The sequence below is a fragment of the Pseudophryne corroboree genome, chromosome 5 (assembly GCF_028390025.1).
Source record: "Pseudophryne corroboree isolate aPseCor3 chromosome 5, aPseCor3.hap2, whole genome shotgun sequence".
Lineage (NCBI taxonomy): Eukaryota > Metazoa > Chordata > Amphibia > Anura > Myobatrachidae > Pseudophryne > Pseudophryne corroboree.
In genome coordinates, this window is record NC_086448.1 from 844,285,862 (window position 1) to 844,300,569 (window position 14,708).

A 14,708-nucleotide genomic window follows, 5' to 3' on the forward strand; every position below is an offset into this window, starting at 1 on the left:
CTCCAGCGTCCTCCCGCAGAAGGAGCTATGGAGAGTACAATTGCACCTATTGAACTAAATTGTACTGTTCCAAACTTATGGTGGAACAAGAGGAGGCAAACGATTGTAAATCATTATAAATGTTTCTGAGATTAACCGAGGTATTTTCAAATACGACAAATATCACAGTAATTTATAAGTAATATAAAAGAGATTAATAGGAAATTTTTGGAGATATTTTTATTGTTGGACAGTATTTCACTGTTTTCACAGGTGTTCGCTTGACCCCCGCGGCGCATTTATGCTTTGCAAGGCCTTCGGCAACAGAGCATATCTAACACCGATCACGGGGGTACGAGGGGACACTGTTCTTTAATTCCATCAGCATAGTAGTGATCCTACTCTCACCCGTCCTCCGCTCCAACGGATGAGGATGGGCAGCAGATGGGGGAAACTACAATATATGCTGTACAAATCTATTCTGTATCTTTATAATATTCTGAATAATTTTCAATAATAAATAAATTATGTGGTATTATTATCGTTGCATTGTATAAATATATCTCACAACCCTATATAGGAGCTACATGGTAGACATTTAATTTAATTGCGTGCTATTCGCACACTATTAGGGGAAGACATACTATAATACACTGTCCCAAAAAATTATGTAAAGTATCCTTTTTTTTTAAAAAGTTATGAAGGGGTATTCATTATCTATTAATTAAGTAGATTTTTTCAGTACACTGTTTAAATAAATTCTTCCTTGGTTTGTTTATTTTTTTGGCTTTTGTTCTGCTCCCCCTTCTTTATATTAACTGGGTAAAGATTAAAAGTTAAGTTTTAAATAATACATCATATCTTATTGTATGGATCATAATCATTATTAAAAGTGTGCTCCAAAAAGGAATAGTCTTCGGGGTGAATCCCCACCTAGTAATATTATCACTAACATATAGTGCACTTAGTCACTGATATTATTATTAACATATAGTGCACTTAGTCACTGATACTATCACTAGCATATAGTGCACTGAGTCACTGATACTATCACTAGCATATAGTGCACTGAGTCACAGATACTATCACTAGCATATAGTGCACTGAGTCACTGATACTATCACTAACATATGGTGCACTGAATCACTGATACTATCACTAGCATATAGTGCACTGAGTCACTGATACTATCACTAGCATATAGTGCACTGAGTCACTGATACTATCACTAGCATATAGTGCACTGAATCACTGATACTATCACTAACATATAGTGCACTGAGTCACTGATACTATCACTAGCATATAGTGCACTGAGTCACTGATACTATCACTAGCATATAGTGCACTGAATCACTGATACTATCACTAGCATATAGTGCACTGAGTCACTGATACTATCACTAGCATATAGTGCACTGAGTCACTGATACTATCACTAACATATAGTGCACTGAGTCACTGATATTATCACTAGCATATAGTGCACTGAATCACTGATATTATCACTAGCATATAGTGCACTGAATCACTGATACTATCACTAGCATATAGTGCACTGAGTCACAGATACTATCACTAGCATATAGTGCACTGAGTCACTGATACTATCACTAGCATATAGTGCACTGAATCACTGATACTATCACTAGCATATAGTGCACTGAGTCACTGATACTATCACTAGCATATAGTGCACTGAGTCACTGATACTATCACTAACATATAGTGCACTGAGTCACTGATATAATCTCTAGCATATAGTGCACTGAATCACTGATATTATCACTAGCATATAGTGCACTGAATCACTGATACTATCACTAGCATATAGTGCACTGAGTCACTGATACTATCACTAGCATATAGTGCACTGAGTCACTGATACTATCACTAGCATATAGTGCACTGAGTCACAGATACTATCACTAGCATATAGTGCACTGAGTCACTGATACTATCACTAGCATATAGTGCACTGAGTCACTGATACTATCACTAGCATATAGTGCACTGAGTCACAGATACTATCACTAGCATATAGTGCACTGAGTCACAGATACTATCACTAGCATATAGTGCACTGAGTCACAGATACTATCACTAGCATATAGTGCACTGAGTCACAGATACTATCACTAGCATATAGTGCACTGAGTCACTGATACTATCACTAGCATATAGTGCACTGAGTCACAGATACTATCACTAGCATATAGTGCACTGAGTCACAGATACTATCACTAGCATATAGTGCACTGAATCACTGATACTATCACTAGCATATAGTGCACTGAGTCACTGATACTGTCACTAGCATATAGTGCACTGAGTCACTGATACTATCACTAGCATATAGTGCACTGAGTCACAGATACTATCACTAGCATATAGTGCACTGAGTCACAGATACTATCACTAGCATATAGTGCACTGAGTCACTGATACTATCACTAGCATATAGTGCACTGAATCACTGATACTATCACTAGCATATAGTGCACTGAATCACTGATACTATCACTAGCATATAGTGCACTGAATCACTGATACTATCACTAGCATATAGTGCACTGAATCACTGATACTATCACTAGCATATAGTGCACTGAATCACAGATACTATCACTAGCATATAGTGCACTGAATCACTGATACTATCACTAGCATATAGTGCACTGAGTCACTGATACTATCACTAATGTATGACATACTGAAGAACCATAATTAATAATAAATAATGTTACTGCTACACAATGTTCGCACCTTACTAGGGCAGAATTATCAGAGATTAAAAAGAGACAAAGTGGAGAGATAAAGTACTGACCAATCAGCTCCTAATTGTCATTTTGCAAACACAGCCTGTAACATGGCAGGATCTGATTGGCCGGTGCTATATCTCTGTAAGATTTTATAAATCTCCCCTATACAGTATATACTATAGACACACTGTACTCACCACCCATTATGTAGTAATACAGTTCAGACAATCACTATTACTCATTACTTCCATTAATACTAGCACACAATCACAGATACTCACGCTTCATTACAGTCCTGGGCACACCCCTAACCCTTAGTGTATACAGACGTGTCTGCGTCCTGTGTCCCCTGTCTGCCAGCAGCCGTCCTGTCACAGTGTCTCCTGACCTTTCTCATTAGTCAGCTATGTATACTGGACACCTGATCCGGGGACACTAGGAGGCCGTGTCCTGAGCTATATCTAGTGCTGGTGTGATCACCGCCGGTTACATGTCCAGCGCCAACATGTGCATCACAGCCACGGGTACAGCCGTGTGGCCACGCCCCTTGTCCTATACTTTCAATGGAAGCTTGGAGAGTCAATAATCGGTACAGACCATAAAAAAAAGGTCCTGTACCTGCCAGACAGGTGCAGCTGGAGGGTATGCCACTGCATCTGCAGCAAGTCTCTGCGCTGTACATAGGGGAAAATAATCCTTTTACTGCAGCGTCCTATGTCCTGCTGCCAGTCCTCCTGCCCCCTCCACCATCCACAATCCCCATTCCCTAGCCACAGCGCAGGTGGAACAAAAGCTGCTGCGGCCACCGGCATAGATGTGTATGAAAGCGGTGCAGCGGAATGCTTTCATAGCCCTCCCTGCGCCGCATACTCTCTGAGCCCCGGAGCCTCCTCTGCGTGTGATGTCACAGAAGTGCCTCCCCGCCACAGCTGCGCCCAGATCCCCAGAGGCCCTGACTCCGCAACACAGCACCTGGGCTGCCGGCCTGGGAGCCCCGAGATGGCTAATGTAACGGATAGAGTGGGTGATATCGTGGAGGGTAATGTCTGGACGCTGAATCAATGTAAAAGGTGACAGTGCTGCGCAGTGCAGAGGGTGTGCAGTCTGGGCTGGTGCTAGGGTGTTCAGCGCCCCCCCTGGCAAACTATAAATTTGCAACCTCGCATACTTTACAAAGGCACAGTGCACATAATGCCCCCTGTACCAGAGACGCTTACACACGTAACGCCCCCTGTAGCAGTGACGCTTACACACGTAACACCCACTGTACCAGTGACGCTTACACACATAACGCCCCCCATGTACCAGTGACGCTTACACACATAACGCCCCCCTGTACCAGTGACGCTTGCACACGTAACGCCCCCTGTACCAGTGACGCTTGCACACGTAACGCCCCCTGTACCAGTGCCGCTTACACACATAACGCCCCCTGTACCAGTGACACTTAGACACGTGACGCCCCCCTGTACCAGTGCCGCTTACAAACGTAACGCCCCCTGTAGCAGTGACGCTTACACACGTAATGCCCCCTGTACCAGTGCCGCTTAGACACGTAATGCCCTCTGTAGCAGTGCCGCTTAGACACGTAACGCCCTCTGTGCCAGTGACGCTTACACAAGTAACACCCCCTCTAGCAGTGCCGCTTAGACAAGTAACGCCCCCTGTCAGGGGCGGATCCAGAAAAAAATTACAGGGGGGGCACCATAAGGGGCGTGGCTTCATTGGAATGGGCGTGGCTTCGTTGGAATGGGCGTGGTATTGCAGGAAAAGACTACCTTATACCCCAGTTTTGCAACCTGCACGCCCAGACGTTGGCCACCACAGGAAAGAAAAATAATCCTGATTCATGCCCCTTACATTATTTGTCATTTTTCCTCCTTATAGTAATGCCCAGTATACATTATTCCACATACTGCAATGGCCCTTAGACATTATTCCACACACAATAATGCACATGACACAATATGCACACACTGTAATGCCCCAGACACATTATGCCACACCGTAATGCCTGTGACACATTATGACAGGAATCGCAATGCCCGTTATACATTATGCTACACACTGCACTGCCCCTGATACATTATAGCACATACAATGTCTGTGACACATTATGCCACACACTGCAATGACCTTGAGACATTATACCACAATGCCCGTGATATAGTATACCATACACCGTAATGCCTGTGACACATACCGCAATGCCCGTTATACCCTATGCCACACACCGCAATGCCCGTTATATATTATGCCACACTGCAATGACCCTGAGACATTATACCACATACCACAATGCCCGTGATATAGTATACCACACACCGTAATGCCTGACACATTATGACACACCGCAATGTCCGTGATACATTATGCCACACACTGCAATGACCCTGAGACATTATACCACATATCACAATGCCAGCGATATAGTATGCCATACACCGTAATGCCTGTGACACATTATGACACACACCGCAATGTCCGTGATACATTATGCCACACACCGTAATGCCCATTACACATTAAGTCCTACAGTAAGGCTTCTAATTACTTTTCAAATACCTGCTCGTTGCCAGGGGTTTCATGCTCTTGGTTCCATGCACGGTGCCAGGGGTTTTCATGCTCAGGGTGTCATGCTCGTTGCCAGGGGTTTCATGCACTGGGTGTCATGCTCGTTGCCAGGGGTTTCATGCACTGGGTGTCATGCTCGTTGCCAGGGGTTTCATGCACTGGGTGTCATGCTCGTTGCTAGGAGGTAGTCCTTGTTGCTAGGGCTGTGCTCCCAGTGCCACATATGTCCCCAGTGCCAGATATTCCCCCACGGTGCCAGGTACTCACATGCCCCCAGTGCCAAATATAGCCCCCCCCCCATGTGCCAGGTACACATATACCCCCAGTGCCAGATATTCCCCGACAGTGCCACATATGCCCCCAGTGCCAGATATCACCCCCCCCCCAGTGCTATATATGCCCCCAGTGCCACATATGCCCCAGTGCCAGATATTCCCCCCCCAGTGCCACATATGCCCCCAGTGCCACATATGCCCCCAGTGCCAGATATTCCCCCCCCAGTGCCAAATATGCCCCCAGTGCCAGATATTCCCTCCCCAGTGCCATATATGTCCCCAGTGCCAGATATTCTCCCCCCCCCCCTCCCTGCCAAATATGCCCCCAGTGCCAGATATTCCCCCCAGTGCGTCCCCCTCCCCCCCTTCCTCCGCCGCCGCCGCCGCTGCTCCCCCCGCTCCCCTGCTGTTAGGAGGGACACGGAGGGCACAGCACAGTGCACGCCTCCCTGTGTCCCTCCTGTGTCTCCGGCGGCCGCGGGTCACTGTAATAAAGGAAGTGCTCACGAACGGCACTTCCTTTATGAGACCAGCGGCCGCCGGAGACCCAGGAGGGACACAGGAGAGGCGTGCACTGTGCCCTCCGTGTCCCTCCTAACAGCAGGGGAGGAAACGAGACCGCAGACTGACATGCGGACGCTAGTCCGCATGTCAGTCTGCACTAAAAATGACAGGGGGGGCACGTGCCTTGGTGCCCCCCCCCCTAAATCCGCCACTGCCCCCTGTACCAGTAACGCTTACACACGTAACGCCCCCTGTACCAGTGACGCTTACACACGTAACGCCCCCCTGTACCAGTGACGCTTACACATGTAACGCCCCCTGTACCAGTGACGCTTACACATGTAACGCCCCCTGTACCAGTGCCGCTTACACATGTAACGCCCCCTGTACCAGTGCCGCTTAGACACGTAACGCCATCTGTGCCAGTGCCGCTTACACACGTAACGCCCCCCTGTAACAGTGACGCTTTCACACGTAACGCCCCCCTGTACCAGTGACACTTACACATGTAATGCCCCCCCTGTACCAGTGATGCTTACACACGTAGTGCCCCTTAAAGTACAGCTCCCAGCAGCCCTTAGCGCCAATGCATTCCGGCCCTTAGGGATGCTGGGAGCTGTAGTGTATTGAGTGCATCTTCTTCCCTGTAATGCGGCGCGTTGGGACACCAGTGCTAACAATAGTGACTGGCTGCTGTGCGAGTCTCTGGGAGAGCCACTGCCAAAGGGAGGACAGCAGCTTAGCTGCTTCCAGGAGGAGAAGCAGGAGAAGCATTACCTGCCCATCCCCCACTCACAGTACCTCCAGGCCCCATCCGCAGCACCCCCACACACCCCCTGCAGCACCCCCGGTAGCTCCGGACCCCTCCCCCACCCGCAGCAACCCCGCACCAGCCCCTCCCCCCGCACCACCGCATTCGCCCCACCCGGGGCACCCCCGCAACTGCTCCTCCCCCACCCTCGGTGGCTCCAGACCCCCACCTGCGGCACCACCGCACAAGCCCCTCCCCCACCTGCAGCACCACCGCAACCACCCCTCCCCCTCCCGCGGCATCCCCGGATCCCATTCGCGTCTTCCCTACACCCGCCACTCCCCCAACCAAAGCACCTAGTAGGTGATTCATCAGGCCCTGTGTGCGCTGTTCACCCCATTGAGAGGGGCTTCGACCCCTTAACCATTGCACGCCCTTTGTCCGTGCAATATTTAACCACTCACACAATTATGATTGGAGGTAATACTCCATATAATAAAAATATTGCACGCCACAAGAGTGTGCAAGGGTTAAGGGGGCGTAGCCCTTTACGACGGTGTGAAGAGCATGCGTAGGGTGCGATGAATCACCTAGTACAATATTATAATCACCTATAGATAGATGGCAGTCACTACATTGTAATGATATTCCGCACATACTGTATATACACCCTGCAGGTAGGTACACCTCTGCTACTAATACAATAATATAATCACCTATAGATAGATGGCAGTCACTACACTGTAATGGGGGATGTTCCGCACATACTGTACATACACCCTGCAGGTAGGTACACCTCTGCTACTAATGCAATAATATAATCACCTATAGATAGATGGCTGTCACTACATTGTAATGGGGGATATTCCGCACATACTGTACATACACCCTGCAGGTAGGTACACCTCTGCTACTAATGCAATAATATAATCACCTATAGATAGATGGCAGTCACTACATTGTAATGGGGGATAGTCCGCACATACTGTACATACACCCTGCAGGTAGGTACACCTCTGCTACTAATGCAATAATATAATCACCTATAGATAGATGGCAGTCACTACATTGTAATGGGGATATTCCACACATACTGTACCCTGCAGGTAGGTACACCTCTGCTACTAATACAATAATATAATCACCTATAGATAGATGGCAGTCACTACATTGTAATGGGGGATTTTCCGCACATACTGCATATACACCCTGCAGGTAGGTGCACTTCTGCTACTAATACAATAATATAATCACCTATAGATAGATGGCAGTCACTGCAGTGTAATGGGGGTTATTCCGCACATACTGTACATACACCCTGCAGGTAGGTGCACTTCTGCTACCCATCTGTACCTCGCCAGTGATTGGTGAGCTCTCACCTCCAACATTAGGTCGATTATGATATCCGAGTCTGACATTTCTGATTCTGATATTATAGGGAAGCCTTCTATCATTTCTGAACCCACTGCACATGTAAGGATGAGTAGTAGTAAAAGGAAGGATGGTAATGGTTTAGAGTCAGAAATGGAAATTGAGGATGCTACCGTAGAAGTGCAACAGGATGAGGGAAATAATTGTATATCTGACACCAATAAGTTTGTTGATGATGAATGTGTTGGATAAGAACAAGTTGATAAAATTCATGCCTGAGCAAAAGAACATAAGAGCCACCCCTACCCTGTGGAAAAATGTTTTTTTTCCCAAATTCTGCCAACATTTGTCAATTCATTGTGGCATTTGTAAAACCAAATTTAGTAGAGGTAGGGATGTTAACTATCTAGGCATCTCCTCCCTGTGACATTTGCAGCGAGTTCATTCATGTTGATCAAAATCTGGAAAAGCATATATAATAATAAACAAGCATCAGCTACTGTACCAGCAGCACGGATAGATCCCAGCATATGCAGTCTCCATGTCCAGCACATTCATCGCAGACCTACTCAGTAATGATCAGAGGGAGTCCTGCATCTAATGTGCCGATTCCTCACATATCCAGGATTCATAAGAAGTATCCCTGCACACTTGTATTCAATAACTGTCGGAAGCTGCCGCCTTGACGGAAAGACGGCAGCTTCCGACAGAAATAGGTCAGAAGGGGTTCCGACCTACCCAATAGGGGCTGATATTTTCCGACAAGTCGGGAATTCCCGACTTGTCGGAAAACACGTGGATCAGCTGAATAGACGCCGATCCACGTGCTTCTGTCGGACACGTGGCCAAATCCGACAGGTTTTGGCCCCCTTTCCGACAAACTCAATCCGACTTGAAAACAAGTCGGATTGAGGTTGAGGAGGCATGCGGTGCTGTGGGCCGCTGGGGGAGCAGAGATCAGCGGCCGGTGGGGGAACATGTCTGCGGCGGTGGGGGGAGGCGCTGCAGGGAGAGAGGTGCCTGGCTGTCTCCCGGTCCAGGCACCTCTCTCCCTGCAGCGCCTCCCCCCACCGCCGCAGACATGTTCCCCCACAGCCAGCTCCCCCCGCCAGCCGCCGATCTGTGCTCTCCCCACCGCCCACAGGCACATCTCTCCCTGCAGCCAGCTCCTCCTGCCGCCAATCTATGCTCTCCCCCCCCCCCCGCAGCCCAGCTTACCCCCACCTCCATCTGCGCACCTGGCCGCTGCTGTCAGTGCATCTGCAGCCGCTCACAGCAGCGGCAGGACGGGTCCCTGTATACGCCCTAATCCGACAATTGGATTTGGCCGTCCATTGAATAGGGGTTGTCGGAATGGATCCGACTACTATTGAATATACCCCTTGGGCTGCTACGGCTGCCGGGAGCGAATCTTCATCACAGACCACGAATACGACGAGCACTAGTTCCACAGAAATGTCGGTGAAATAATAATTTGCAAGTGGAACCATACAGGAGAGTCTCCACCCAGTGTCACAGCAGATCACTGAAGCTATGCTAATACAGTGGTGTGTACACACTGGGGGTAATTCAGACTGGATGGCTTTGTGGAGTGCGCACCCCGGGAGGACAGTGAGAGGCTATCAGCATCTCACCGGTGCGATCACCTCTGCCTGATTGACAGGCAAAGGCAGTCGCTGGGCAGGAGGGGGCGTGCCAACAGCATTAGAACGCCATTGGTGGGGCGCTGTCTGGAGAATGTAGGCATGTCCGTACCGTTGGGGGGGGGGGGGGGGCGGCGGTGGTAGAGTGATCTGCGCTGGCAGGGAGCTACTCATCACTTACAAAAGCATCGCCAACGTGCATTGCTTTAGTACCAGTGCGGGGGGGTGTAGGGCCTGACATGCGGGGCGGACTAGCCCAGTGCTGGGCGTCCCCCCGCATGTCAGAGTAAATTATCGTGGATGTGCTAAATTAAGCACATCTATAATCAACTCTAAATGACCCTCACTGTGCGATACACTCTATGCGCCTATTTCAGATCTGATCACAGCAGCAAATTTGTTAGCAGTTGGACAAAACCATGTGCAGTGCAGGGGAGGCAGATGTAACATGTGCAGAGAGAGTAGATGTGGGTGGGGTGTGTTCAAATTGAAATCTATACTGCAGTGTTAAAATAAAACAGCCAGTATTTACCCTGCACAGAAACAACATAACCCACCCAGATCTAACTCTGCACATGTTACATCTGCCCCCCCCCCCCCCCTGCAGTGCACATGGTTTTGCACAACTGCTAACAAATTTGCTGCTGCGATCAACTCTGAATTACCTCCCATGAGCGATATTGCATAGTTTTTCCCCTTCTGGGCCGGGCTGCCGTCACAGTGCATACACACTGTGCGATATCGCATAGTGTGTACATAATGCATTATACGGTGTAATATAGCACTATACAGTATAATATTGTACACTACACAGTGTAATATACTATATAATATAATGTGTACATAATGCATTATACAGTGTAATATACTATATAATATAATGTGTATTATACAGTGTAATATTGCACTATACAGTATAATATAGTACACTATAGAGTGTAATATACTATATAATATAACGTGTAATATACTATATAACGTGTAATATACTATATAATAGAACGTGTAATATACTATATAATATAATGTGTACATAATACATTATACAGTGTAATATAGTACATAATATAATGTGTATTATACAGTGTAATATTGCACTATACAGTATAATATAGTACACTATAGAGTGTAATATACTATATAATATAATGTGTAATATACTATATAACGTGTAATATACAGTGTAATATACTATATAATATAACGTGTAATATACAGTGTAATATACTATATAATATAATGTGTATTATACAGTGTAATATTGCACTATACTGTATAATATAATACAATACAATACACTATAGAGTGTAATATACTATATAATATAATGTGCAATATACTATATAACGTGTAATATACAGTGTAATATACTATATAATATAACGTGTAATATACTATATAATATAATGTGTATTATACAGTGTAATATTGCACTATACTGTATAATATAATACAATACACTATAGAGTGTAATATACTATATAATATAATGTGTAATATACTATATAACGTGTAATATACAGTGTAATATACTATATAATATAACGTGTAATATACAGTGTAATATACTATATAATATAATGTGTATTATACAGTGTAATATTGCACTATACAGTACAATATAGTACACTATAGTGTAATATACTATATAATATAACGTGTAATATACTATATAATATAATGTGTACATAATGCATTATACAGTGTAATATACTATATAATATAATGTGTATTATACAGTGTAATATTGCACTATACAGTATAATATAGTACAATAGAGTGTAATATACTATATAATATAACGTGTAATATACTATATAATATAATGTGTACATAATGCATTATACAGTGTAATATACTATATAATATAATGTGTATTATACAGTGTAATATTGCACTATACAGTATAATATAGTACACTATAGAGTGTAATATACTATATAATATAACGTGTAATATACTATATAATATAATGTGTACATAATGCATTATACAGTGTAATATACTATATAATATAATGTGTATTATACAGTGTAATATTGCACTATACAGTATAATATAGTACACTATAGAGTGTAATATACTATATAATATAATGTGTAATATACTATATAACGTGTAATATACAGTGTAATATACTATATAATATAACGTGTAATATAGAGTGTAATATACTATATAATATAATGTGTAATATACTATATAACGTGTAATATACAGTGTAATATACTATATAATATAACGTGTAATATACAGTGTAATATACTATATAATATAATGTGTATTATACAGTGTAATATTGCACTATACAGTATAATATAGTACACTATAGAGTGTAATATACTATATAATATAATGTGTACATAATGCATTATACAGTGTAATATACTATATAATATAATGTGTATTATACAGTGTAATATTGCACTATACAGTATAATATAGTACACTATAGAGTGTAATATACTATATAATAGTGTGTAATATACTATATAACGTGTAATATACAGTGTAATATACTATATAATATAACGTGTAATATACTATATAATATAATGTGTACATAATGCATTATACAGTGTAATATACTATATAATATAATGTGTATTATACAGTGTAATATTGCACTATACAGTATAATATAGTACACTATAGAGTGTAATATACTATATAATATAACGTGTAATATACTATATAATATAACGTGTACATAATGCATTATACAGTGTAATATACTATATAATATAATGTGTATTATACAGTGTAATATTGCACTATACAGTATAATATAGTATATAGAGTGTAATATACTATATAATATAACGTGTAATATACTATATAACGTGTACATAATGCATTATACAGTGTAATATACTATATAATATAATGTGTATTATACAGTGTAATATTGCACTATACAGTATAATATAGTACACTATAGAGTGTAATATACTATATAATATAATGTGTAATATACTATATAACGTGTAATATACAGTGTAATATACTATATAATATAACGTGTAATATACAGTGTAATATACTATATAATATAATGTGTATTATACAGTGTAATATTGCACTATACAGTATAATATAGTACACTATAGAGTGTAATATACTATATAATATAATGTGTAATATACTATATAACGTGTAATATACAGTGTAATATACTATATAATATAACGTGTAATATACAGTGTAATATACTACATAATGGCCCTCATTCCGAGTTGATCGGTCGCAAGGCGAATTTAGCAGAGTTACACACGCTAAGCCGCCGCCTACTGGGAGTGAATCTTAGCTTCTTAAAATTGCGAACGATGTATTCGCAATATTGCGATTACTAACTACTTAGCAGTTTCAGAGTAGCTCCAGACTTACTCTGCCTGTGCGATCATTTCAGTGCTTGTCGTTCCTGGTTGACGTCACAAACACACCCAGCGTTCGCCCAGGCACTCCCACCGTTTCTCCGGCCACTCCTGCGTTTTTCCCGGAAACGGTAGCGTTTTCAGCCACACGCCCCTGAAACGCCGTGTTTCCGCCCAGTAACACCCATTTCCTGTCAATCACATTACGATCGCCGGAGCGAAGAAAAAGCCGTGAGTAAAAATACTTTCTTCATAGTAAAGTTACTTGGCGCAGTCGCAGTGCGAACATTGCGCATGCGTACTAGGCGGATTTTCACTGCGATGCGATGAAAAATACCGAGCGAACAACTCGGAATGAGGGCCAATATACAGTGTAATACACAAATGCTGACGGGGAAATATAAATCCTTCATGAGGCGATACTGGCTTAGTGTAGGTTTTGCACCTGACAGATTGGAAGACATGAAGCAGAGACAATAGGAGTGTATATGGGAGCCGGAGCCCTGGCAGGACGCCCTCATTGTGTAGCGGGGCGAGTCCTGATATCCCATGTACTACAGTGACGGGTCACAGGACGCACTGCGCGCAGGTTCTCATGGTGCAGATCGGTTACGTGCTGGTCTCCGGCAGTATCTCTGGGAGGCAGAACTTTATCTCCGTCCCCAGTATACAGATAAAAAGACAATGATTAAATTAAACAATTATTTTACATATAAAAATGTACTATGATTAATATCAGGTAAATCAATGGAGCAAGTAATGACTAATTCTAATCGTGCTACTACTGTATCCTGTATATCTAGAAGCGAGACGGTCGGATTCTCCAAGCTTCGCACTCCGGAGACTGGCCGCTGTAGCCTGTGGGATACCACAGAAATAACCGGCAGAGGGATCGCCAGGAACGAGAGATTTGTGGGTTTGAATTTATCCGGATCTTAAAACGGCTTCTTATTGGCTCTCGTATAGGTCACATGTTTTGGTTAGTCCATAAGAAAAATCCAGATAATCCGAACTCGCGTTAATTTCGCGTTAATCCCCGTCACAATACAGACGCCGGGATCCCGAACATTGAATATCCTGCCGGTCGGCATACCGACCAACAGGGACTATTCCCACAACGTGTCTTTCAGCGACACCCATAGAGTGGGAATAGAACCTTTGGCGAGCACACTGAGTGGCAAGTGCAGCGAGCCCCCCACCCCCCGGCCATCTAACGGCCAGGATCCCAGCGTCAGTATTGTTACCAGCGGTCCCCTGATCGCCGGTCACACATACCCAACACATCAGAGATAAGCCGCAAATATTAAGTATCCCTGGAATGTATTAAAGCAGGGATCGCAGCAGGTATCGGGGGTCTGTATACCTGCAGGTGGTTACTGTAAGGTTATATATATATTACACAGCACTGTGCTCTGTGACATCACTTCCTGCCACAGGTGATTACTGTAAGGTTATATATATTACACAGCACGGTG

The 14,708-nt window shown here is 43.7% G+C and overlaps 1 protein-coding gene across 5 annotated transcripts in view; it reads right to left on the reverse strand.

Annotated features, from left to right (window-relative positions):
• The window catches only part of NOS3 (nitric oxide synthase 3), a 271,255-nt gene that overhangs the window by 140,223 nt on the left and 116,324 nt on the right, over positions 1-14,708 (reverse strand). Inside the window, exon 1 of one of the 5 annotated variants that reach the window (XM_063924657.1) lies at positions 3,023-3,149. The exons of 2 other annotated variants lie outside the window; for them this stretch is intronic. The gene's annotated coding sequence lies outside the window, so the exon portion shown is untranslated. 2 more of the 5 variants (XM_063924660.1, XM_063924661.1) reach the window with 2 other exon arrangements.